Genomic DNA, 9,217 nt, shown 5'->3' with positions numbered 1-9,217 from the left:
ACATGAGGCATTTCACTCGACTTCCAGAGGGTTATTTATTTTAAATTCTTTGTGAAATCAATTTATTTTGAATCATTTTGGCACGTGTGAATGCCTGTGTCAATATAAATTGTGTCTGCAGGGTTTAACTGATGTGCCTTTCCTCTCACCAGCCCCAGCTGGCAATTCCACACTCTCTCTCCTTCTCCACCCAAGGTGTGTTTGTCCCTTCCGCCTAAAAGTACTGATTTTGTCAATCTGTAGTCAATTTCAGCCCCAGCCAGTGATTCTATGCTTCCTTTCCCTCTCCCCTCCTCCCTGCGAGTGTGCCTCCCTCCTTTCCAAGCCTAGAAATGCTGAAGTAGTCAATGTTTCTGGTGATTTTTGGCTCCCCCCCTTGCTCCCTCTCCTTCTCCACTCCTCTGTGTATGTGTCTGCCCATGTGTTGAGCTGCAGGGAAACCTCTGTTCTTTTTTTTCTTTCTTATGTCATACTGAACTAGTGCTATGCCAGATTGCAACATATATACTGTATATACTGTATGTAAAAGCCCATGTGCCAACCTCAACCAATATACAACATAGTTGTAAAAGTTTTTAAAACTTTAATTTAAAGTTTTCCCACAGGACACACACATCAACCTCAAAACCACATGACTTTATAAACTGAGTACAAAACCCATCCCTCTCCCGTTTCATTTTAATAATCTAACTGTTCCCTTACTTTCTGGGAATAAAGAAAGGTTGTGCAATGCACTTTTTGACAACTACCAATACAGAACTGAATTTTAGGGGTGAAGGTAAGGAAGCCAGCCAGAATGCACAATAATTAGGAGCATCAGTGGAACAGAGAGCAATTGCTGATTGGGAGAAAGGAATTCAGAGTTACACTTACCTGCAGATGCTTTTCAGTTCACTTTTTCTCATGTAATGTTTAGTTTTGCAGATTTTGATGGGCCTTTGGGTCTTAGTTTGTCTTGATTCAGAGAGAAGCTTCAGTTTTTACCATGGGCTAGACTACTCCTTCTGGGAGACTGTACATCTCCCTTACTGTCTTCTTTTATTTATCCCCCACTTGCTCACCCATGACGTCACTACTATATTTTACATGTTCCTTCTGATTTTTCCCATCTGAGTTCTCCTAGATAAATGATTTTGTACATCCCTCTGAAACTTCAGGAACCTGTTCCTTGAAATAGGTAGCTACACATCTTTCTTTCTTAATCTTTGGTCCAAAGACTGAGAAACAGCTGGGAGCCTAGCAAACTGCAGCTAGAGGACTAGTGGATGATTAGGGACAAATGTAATGTTTTATAAAATGCTAACAGTGGCTCATTTTGCATAACTATAATTTCATCTGCTGCTTAAATCCAGATTGTTCTGGACTTTCATCACTGTAATGTATCTTGCCAGAAATTCATTGACTTTCTCTTATTTCTTTTGTATTGTGTTTTCATTCCATGGATCTTGTGACATGTTTATCTGTTGTGATTTATTTGCCCATTGCAGCAAACTAAGAATCTCATTTTCAGTCCTTATAACGCCTTCCACATAATCAGCCCTCAAATATTGAACTCGGCATCATTCAGCGTGAATAGAGCAAATGAGTTTTTATTAAAATAACAGTGTTAAAAGAATGTTGTTTATTTCTAGGCTTTACATTCATGTAATATAATCTTTCACACACTCTTTTACCTCTTTCTCCTCATCGCAATCTTTCTCATATACTGCTCTCTCTGACTTCTCTCTCAGATCCCCGCACTCAAAAAGCCACCTGCTCTACACCAGACTGTCCTATATCAGACTCAAGACTGCCCAACCAACCTCACCAACACTCCAGCCTCCCTCATTTCTCCCATCTAATCAGAACCAGTCTTACTAACATTGATTGATTAATTTATATTTGAAATATTTTACCCCACCTTTCTCCTAAAAAAGGTCTCAAGGTATCTTACATTACTAAAATACAATATTAAAACTAAATAAGTAAATAAATAAAAACAGTAATATTCAAATATTAAAGAACTAACAACATTATATTAAAAATGTTAGGTAAAAGCATTAAAATACTGTAACTGATTTAGAAACTACTATAAACCATCCAGTTTATTGTTTTCTAGACTAAGGAAAAACCTGCCTGAAGAGAAAGGTCTTTGCTTCCTTGCAGAATTCCATGCTCCTCATCCACCCCCTTTCATCACATACTTACCAAACCATAAACACAATACATTTAAATATAACTGGGCATCACAGTCTCCACTAGAGTAGTTCTGTTGAATAAATGGGACTTGGGTAACTGCTGATTTACCAAAGTTTCTACTAGATTAGACTCAGTTCAATGGGTACGCTATAGTGGAAACAGAACTACTGGATTAAAGCTATCAAGTAGAGTTCATGCCCAGGGAAATGTGTGTAGGACTAAAGTCCTCATCCTTCACATACAACAATTCACAAATAATTACACAACATGAAATCACTGCTGACACTGAATGTCAGCTTTGGCAGTAAAGAAGAGGGGAGTATACGTTTCCCAGAAATGTCACTTTCTGTGTGTATAGACCTTATTCTCTCTGGAAAAATTCTAGCAGATACACATGGCGTAGCTGTGGACTAATTGTGAGGGCATGGCAATAGGGGCTATTGTATGGCCAACCAACATTTTAAGATGTAGCCATACACTGACTGAAAAACCTACTTGGATGAGTAGCGAAATGTTTCAACGTAATAAGAAAGAAGTCCAGTTGCTATGACTCAACTTCCAGATAGCAATACACTATGTGTGTTTATTGCTTTATTAGTATGTATGGTCTGTCTATCTATGTTTATTGCTATATTAGTATGTTTATTGCTATATTAGTATGTATGGTCTGCCCATCTATAGTCATAACTATGGGTTATGACTATAGATGGGCAGAGACTAGAAAACTGGTAGTTTGTGATAGTTCATGGCTAACGATGAACCACCACAAATTCTCAGAAAAACTGATTCTCAGTTCCTTTTCCTGCTTTGTGCCCGAGGGGTCCTTATCAGCTCTTGCCACCTCTGCTTGGGGCACTTGCTCAGAAGCAGTAGAAGGCTCCCGGCAGGGAAGTTGGGCCCTGCTGCCTCTGAACACGGCGCCCATGATGGTGGCAGGCGCAGGTAGGCTGAGGTAAGGGGGCCAGCGGGAAGGGGGCAGGTGGGCATCCCCTTTTGCTGAAGCAAACAAAATGTCAGAGAGAAAAAAGTTTTGCATTTTATTTTTGCTTCAACACTAAGAGATTCCTGAACTGGGTCATGAAATGAACCATGAATTAGCTCAGTTCATCGTGCTTTTTGGTTTGCGGTTCATTTTGTGTCTATCTCTAGTTATGAAATGCCTGAGACCCTAAATGACTTCATATTTAAGGGTCCCCACAGCAACACCAAAACCATGTTTTATTTTAGCTTTTTGCAGATTAACTTTCCAGTTCATTATTGCAATTATTAAAGGCTTTTCACGATCCGAAGCCTGAAACTTGGCTTGTGCAGAGATCTATCACAGATGCCACGAAGTATAAACTGTATGACCACTGTCATGTGCTCTTTTGCTTTGGTGTAACAGGGCAGTCACCTTAGTAGGTGTTATGTGCTATCAGTCACCTCTGACTTAATATCCTGTCCTTAACGGTTCTGCTCAGCTCTTGTAAGCTCACGTTGGTGGATTCCTTTAGGGAGTTGATTCATCTTGTATTTGGTCTTCCTCTTTTCCCGCTACCTTTCACTTTTCTCAGCATTATTGCCTTTTCCAGAGAATCCTGCCTTCTCATGATGTGCCCAAAGTAGGAGAGCCTCAGTTTCACCATTTTTGCCTCCAGAGATAGTGCAGGCTTGTTTTGCTCTCGGAACCCCTTATTCCTCCTTCTGGCAGTCTAGGGTAATATTTCAAACAAATCAATGTTTTCCCTGTCAGCTTTCCTAGCAAGGCGTATTTTTGTACGGAATGGCTTCTATTAAGCCACCACCCTGCCTTGTTCATTAAGTTTTCCAGCTGCTCTTCAGAATTACTTCTTTTCGTTTTTCTTCGCTTCTTCCGTTTCTTTTTCTTACCAAGAAACACGTTGTGAAAAGGAGGTGGAGCTGTTCGTCGCCTTCTGTGACTGCGAAGTTCAGGAGCCCTTTGCTCCCTTTGGAAACGCCTCAGGGACGCCATCCGGACCGCTCAAAGAAGCCGTCGTCTGAACGGGAGCCCTCCGCCTTCCTTCCCAATGTTTCCTCAGCAATCCCATCACGCCGGGGGGGGGGCCTTCTCAAGTTCGTTGTGCAGAATAAATCTCGATTTACGAAGGATGTGGCTCCTCCGCAAGCCTCTCCTCGCCTTGTGGCCTTCGTCCTCTGAAGCAAAGCAAGCGCGTCCTCACCGCCACCTCTCCCCAGCCCAAACGGCTCCTGGCAGCGGAGATTACCCCCCCCCCTTTCCCCGGTCGGGGCGCGCTCGTCGCGGCCTCCTCCAAACTGGGCGGGAGGGCGGAGTTTGGAGGCGTGGGTGTTTTTCCTCGCCGCGTTTCGCCTGCAGCGAGTTGGGAGAAAGTCGCCGCCGGGGGTGCTGGTCGAGGTAGGAGGAGGAGAAGAAGGCGGAGGCGTGGGACACGCGCTGGGTGAGCCGCCAAAGCACCGGGGAGCGCCGGCTGGCTCGGGCGAGGGCCATGTAGGGGTTCGGCCGTTCCCCGTCGCAAGGGGAGAGCGCCGGGCTCGCGGGGAAAGAATTTGGGCACGGTCGTTCCCGGCATTGGTTGAGTCACAGCCTCTGGACCCGGCGCTGCCTCTCCTCGGTTCGAGACTGGGAGGCGCGCGCGGGAGCGAGAGGGACGAAGCGGACGCCGAAGGGGACTGTGAGCAGCCTTCAGCACTCCCTACTCCTCTTTAGTTTAGACCAGTGGGTCCCCCGCTTTGGGTAACCCAGGTGTTCTTGGACTGCAACACCCAGAAACCCCGGCCAGCATAGTTGGTGGTGAAGACTTCTGGGAGCTGCAGTCCAAGAACACCTGGGTTACCCAAGGTGGGGGACCCCCTAGTCTAGATCGCTCTATTTGCTCTTTCCCTTTCTCTCTCTCAAATTGTGTTTTAAAGAAGGAGCGGTTCCATATTAATAAATCAGTGCAAGCTCGAACCCGTCATGGAGACTACTTGGACTACAACTCGGAATGTCCCACGGCCATCCTTCAGGGGGATTTCGGGAGTTGTCGTCCAAAACTAACTTTTCAAAGATCTGTAAGCTCTCAGTTCTTCCCACCCACTACCTTGTCTTTAAGGACTCTTCCAATATGAGCAGAAAAACAACAGTGGATTTCACCTGTATTTCTTCTTCTTGTGGGGAAACTAAAAGCAAGTACATTTGACACAGCATTTAAAAGTTAGAAATTTTCAAGAAGAGTTTATCATTTAACAAGTTTAATTCCATCTCACTCCTTGTTAAGTGCACGTGCGCTGTTAATAATCTTCCCATTTCCCTATTTCCTTTGGTACCTGATATCAGTTCTGTATGGTCTTCTGCTCTTTCATGGCTTCAGAGAGTTAGATCTACTTGCTATTTGCCATCTTGAAATCTTTATGTAGTATGCACATATATATTGTTGATTTTGTTGCATATGTCTAAATGTCCATAAGACCAGTATTAAGAAAGAAATTCAAAGTAAGCCACTTATTTTTCTTAGTTTACTTATTTCTTGACTCCTTATTGTTGACACTGTTCTTCATCATCAGCTTAGAACTACAGAGCTGGAAGGGACCCTATGGATCATGAAGTCCAACCCCTGTCAACAAGGCATAGTGGGGAATTGAACTCCCAACCTTTAGCTCCACAGCCAGATACTTAAGCCATTGAGCTATCTACTATATATCTTGTCTTAAAAAATAAAGAAATAACTTATTAGCACAAAACTGCACTATGAGCTATTCTAGCTGTAAAATACATATAGGTGTGAGTTCAAGAAATAAGGAAGGAGAGAAAGAAAGATTTGAAGGACAAGTAGATATACACTATGTGTAGTGTTATTGATATATTTTGCCATACTGATAAGTGCTAATCAAAATTTAACATTTCCCGTGTCAAAAAGGAAATCTTCTGGTTGCTGCACAATGGTGGAGGGCAGGGTTTCACTGAACTAGGGATTATTTTTGGGGTAGGGCTTATATGATGAGGTAAAATCATACTAGGGCTTGTTCTCAGGTTAGGTCTTATTTCTGGGGAAACAGGGTAGTAAGCAGGATCTATCAGAAGAACTAACATGTGCAGCAAATATTCACTACCAAACTGAAATCCAAATGTCATTGTATTGATAACTCAGTCTTGAATTTTTTACTATAGTAGTGAAACTTACTGGCTTACTCTACTAGTTGTTATCCACAGTTGAAATGTTTACCTCTGTGGTGATGAAAGTGTGGTTTGTTTTGAGTTCCTTTCTTGTAGAAGTTTGTGTAACAGATAACTTTGTAGTGATCTAGTATATTGTGGACTAGACCACTTGGAATGAATGGGAATGGGAACGACACTAGTGTTAACTAACCTGTCCCAGTCATTTCCATGGGTCTACTCCAGCTGAGACTGAAATTAGATTTCGCCCACTCATTTTAGTGGTCATTGAATTTGTGTGTATGGGCCTGTTGTGTTCATGAAAGGGCAGGGAGTGTTATTCTTCTCTGGATCTGATGTGTCTGCTTATGTTGGATGGAACAGGTATGCATAGAATTCTAACCTTGCTTTGTGCCATGTAATGCATTATGGGCTTCTGTGTGCATTGGTCCACTTCATGTGTGGTTTCAGCCAATTTAAGTGAAGTGGTCAGAGTGACTAATGTTCAGTGAGTTCATTGGTCTGAAGGCTGCTGCTGGGCTTGATGACTGAAATGGTGCTTGCATTGATGGCTTTCACATTGAGGGCTAATGCATTCCTGAGAGTCAAAAAAGAACTTTCAAACTCAAAGTTCAGGAATGCTTTCCTCAGAGCCAGTGAACTTTTGAAATGAAGATTCCTGTAAACTTTAATTTCAGCAGGAACATTGAGTACACAGTGTAAGGTAAACAGCATGGGACGGGGGGAGCCATTAGAAGGGTTTTTGAACTTTCCTTTTTAGCCAAAAGTGAGCATAGCTTGCAAGGGATAATTCATTAAAAGGGAAAGAAAAATGATTTAAAAAAAAAAAAGATATAGCTACTGAAGTTATGTAAAGGGCAAAGAATTGTTACAAATAGAGGAAGAAAACTAGATGGTTACAATGTACGATATCAATGTATATGTTTGGGGAGAGAGCTGGCTGGATAGGTCAGTGGTTTAGGTACCTGGCTACAGAGCCAGACGTTGGGAGTTCAATTCCCTACTGTGCTTCCTAAGGGAAGAGCCAGCCTGTGTGGCCTTGGGCAAACTGCACAGTTCCAGGATGCCCCCCACCCCCAGAAGCAGGGAATGGTAAACCACTTCTGAGTGTTCTTTACCTAGAAAACCCTGGAAAAGGTCACCATAAATCAGAGTTGACTTGACAGGATGCAATTATTATTAGGAAACCATATATTCCATTGGGCAGATGGTGTAGCTGAATAAGGAACATCTTACAGTGAGTTGGATAGAGGCTAGGAGGTACATAAAGTTGCTTTGTGAATTTCAGAAGAGGAAATGTGAATTATTATTTTTAAAATATAATTTTTATTAATTTCCAAACAGTAAAAAATCCCCAACAAAGATAATAAACACTATGAACAAATCAACTTAGAACTAAACCAAGCCACAACTATTAACCCTCGGGGCTAGTTAAGATAATTATTTTTAATTATATTTCATATCGCAAATTGTTAATCTGAAAAGGTATTTTTATTTTTATTGTTTTATTTTTATTTATTTGATTTGTATCCCGCCCCTTTGGTCTATCCAACCACTCTGAGCGGCTTCCAGTATAATATAAACAATTGATAAAAACACATAGTTACATAAATTTTCAAATAAAAATGTGAAAAAGGTAAACTACATTCCAGGACTTATTGGGAAATAAGATATTTGGAAATACTGATAGTCAGGACGTCAGCTTCAACAGTCCATTCCTATTTTTTTTAGCCTTGGGGCTTTGAGGCTGAAGACAATCGTCACAACTCTTCTTGCTCTCACAGCCTGAAGACTAAAACTTCAAAATTTCCATTTCTGCTTTGTAGAGCTAGGTTTGGAAAAACACAGTTTAGATATGTAGGCTGTTGCAACTCTACCTTTCAGTGCCTTTTCAAAAAAGAATTCCTGTCCGCAAAATAAAACCCAAAGGGAATTCCATCTGACCATCAGCTTTTAGGGATCACTTTGCACCAGTCATTTTGGACTTTGTTGTAATTACATAGAGAAGTCAGTTGCAGAAGGTTTTGCACGTCTTATATTAATTTTTTTATACATTCTGTACTTATATTTATTGGATTTTAGATGGTCTACAGTGTCAGAAAACAACATCAGTGGAGCATAGTAATGAAAAAAGATACGATCAGTGCTGGTTAGTTCTAGCTTTGATTGTTTCTTTTTGAAGTTTTTTAAAAGTTAATATTTGTTTTAAAGCATTTTCCTTATTTGGGGTTGAAGATCTTTGAATGCCCTTCCTTGAGAAAATGGTTCAGGAATGTTTCTCTTCAACTTTTCTTACAGGGAAGTCAGATTTATTTATTTATTTATTTATGTATTTATGTATGTATGTATGTATGTATGTATGTATGTATGTATGTATGTATGTATGTATGTATGTATGTATGTATGTATGTATGTATGTATGTATGTATGTATTTATTTATTTATTTATTTATTTATTTATTTATTTATTTATTTATATCCCGCCTATCTGGACCCGTGGCCCACTCTAGGTGGCTTCCAATACAAGATAAAACAATAAACCACAAAATATACATAATCATTCAGTAGGAGTTATAATAAATAAAATAGAAAAGAGTTAAAAGAAAAGTCAGGAATTAGCTGGAGGGAAGGCCTGGATGTAGAGCCAAGTTTTTAGTTGGGTTTTAAAAGTACCCAGCGTAGGGGCCGCGCGAATCTCCGAAGGGAGACTATTCCAGAGGCAAGGAGCCACCGCCGAGAAGGCCCGGTTTCGTGTCTTCTCCTTCCAGGCCTCTCTCAGCGTCAGGCTCCTCAGCCTCACCTCGTGACTCGCACGGGTGATCCGGGTAGACCTTGGTGGGAGCAGGCATTCCACCAAATATCGAGGTCCTAAGCCGTTTAGGGCCTTGTAGGTAAGCATTAGAACTT

The 9,217-nt window shown here is 41.3% G+C and overlaps 1 protein-coding gene across 4 annotated transcripts in view; it reads left to right on the top strand.

Moving 5' to 3' along the window:
- Positions 1-4,425: 4,425 nt before the first annotated feature.
- The window catches only part of LOC110090152 (interleukin-1 receptor type 1), a 31,524-nt gene continuing 26,732 nt past the window's right edge, over positions 4,426-9,217 (top strand). The window contains exon 1 of one of the 4 annotated variants that reach the window (XM_020813708.3): positions 4,426-4,552. The gene's annotated coding sequence lies outside the window, so the exon portion shown is untranslated. Of the gene's footprint in view, positions 4,596-4,653; positions 4,830-8,385; positions 8,460-9,217 lie in introns of those variants that run through there. The other 3 variants (XM_020813706.3, XM_020813707.3, XM_078390295.1) reach the window with 3 other exon arrangements.

Source organism: Pogona vitticeps, chromosome 3, assembly GCF_051106095.1.
Source record: "Pogona vitticeps strain Pit_001003342236 chromosome 3, PviZW2.1, whole genome shotgun sequence".
Taxonomy (NCBI): Eukaryota; Metazoa; Chordata; class Lepidosauria; order Squamata; family Agamidae; genus Pogona; species Pogona vitticeps.
Note: the sequence above shows the minus strand (reverse complement) of the source record. Positions and strands in the feature narration are given on the sequence as shown.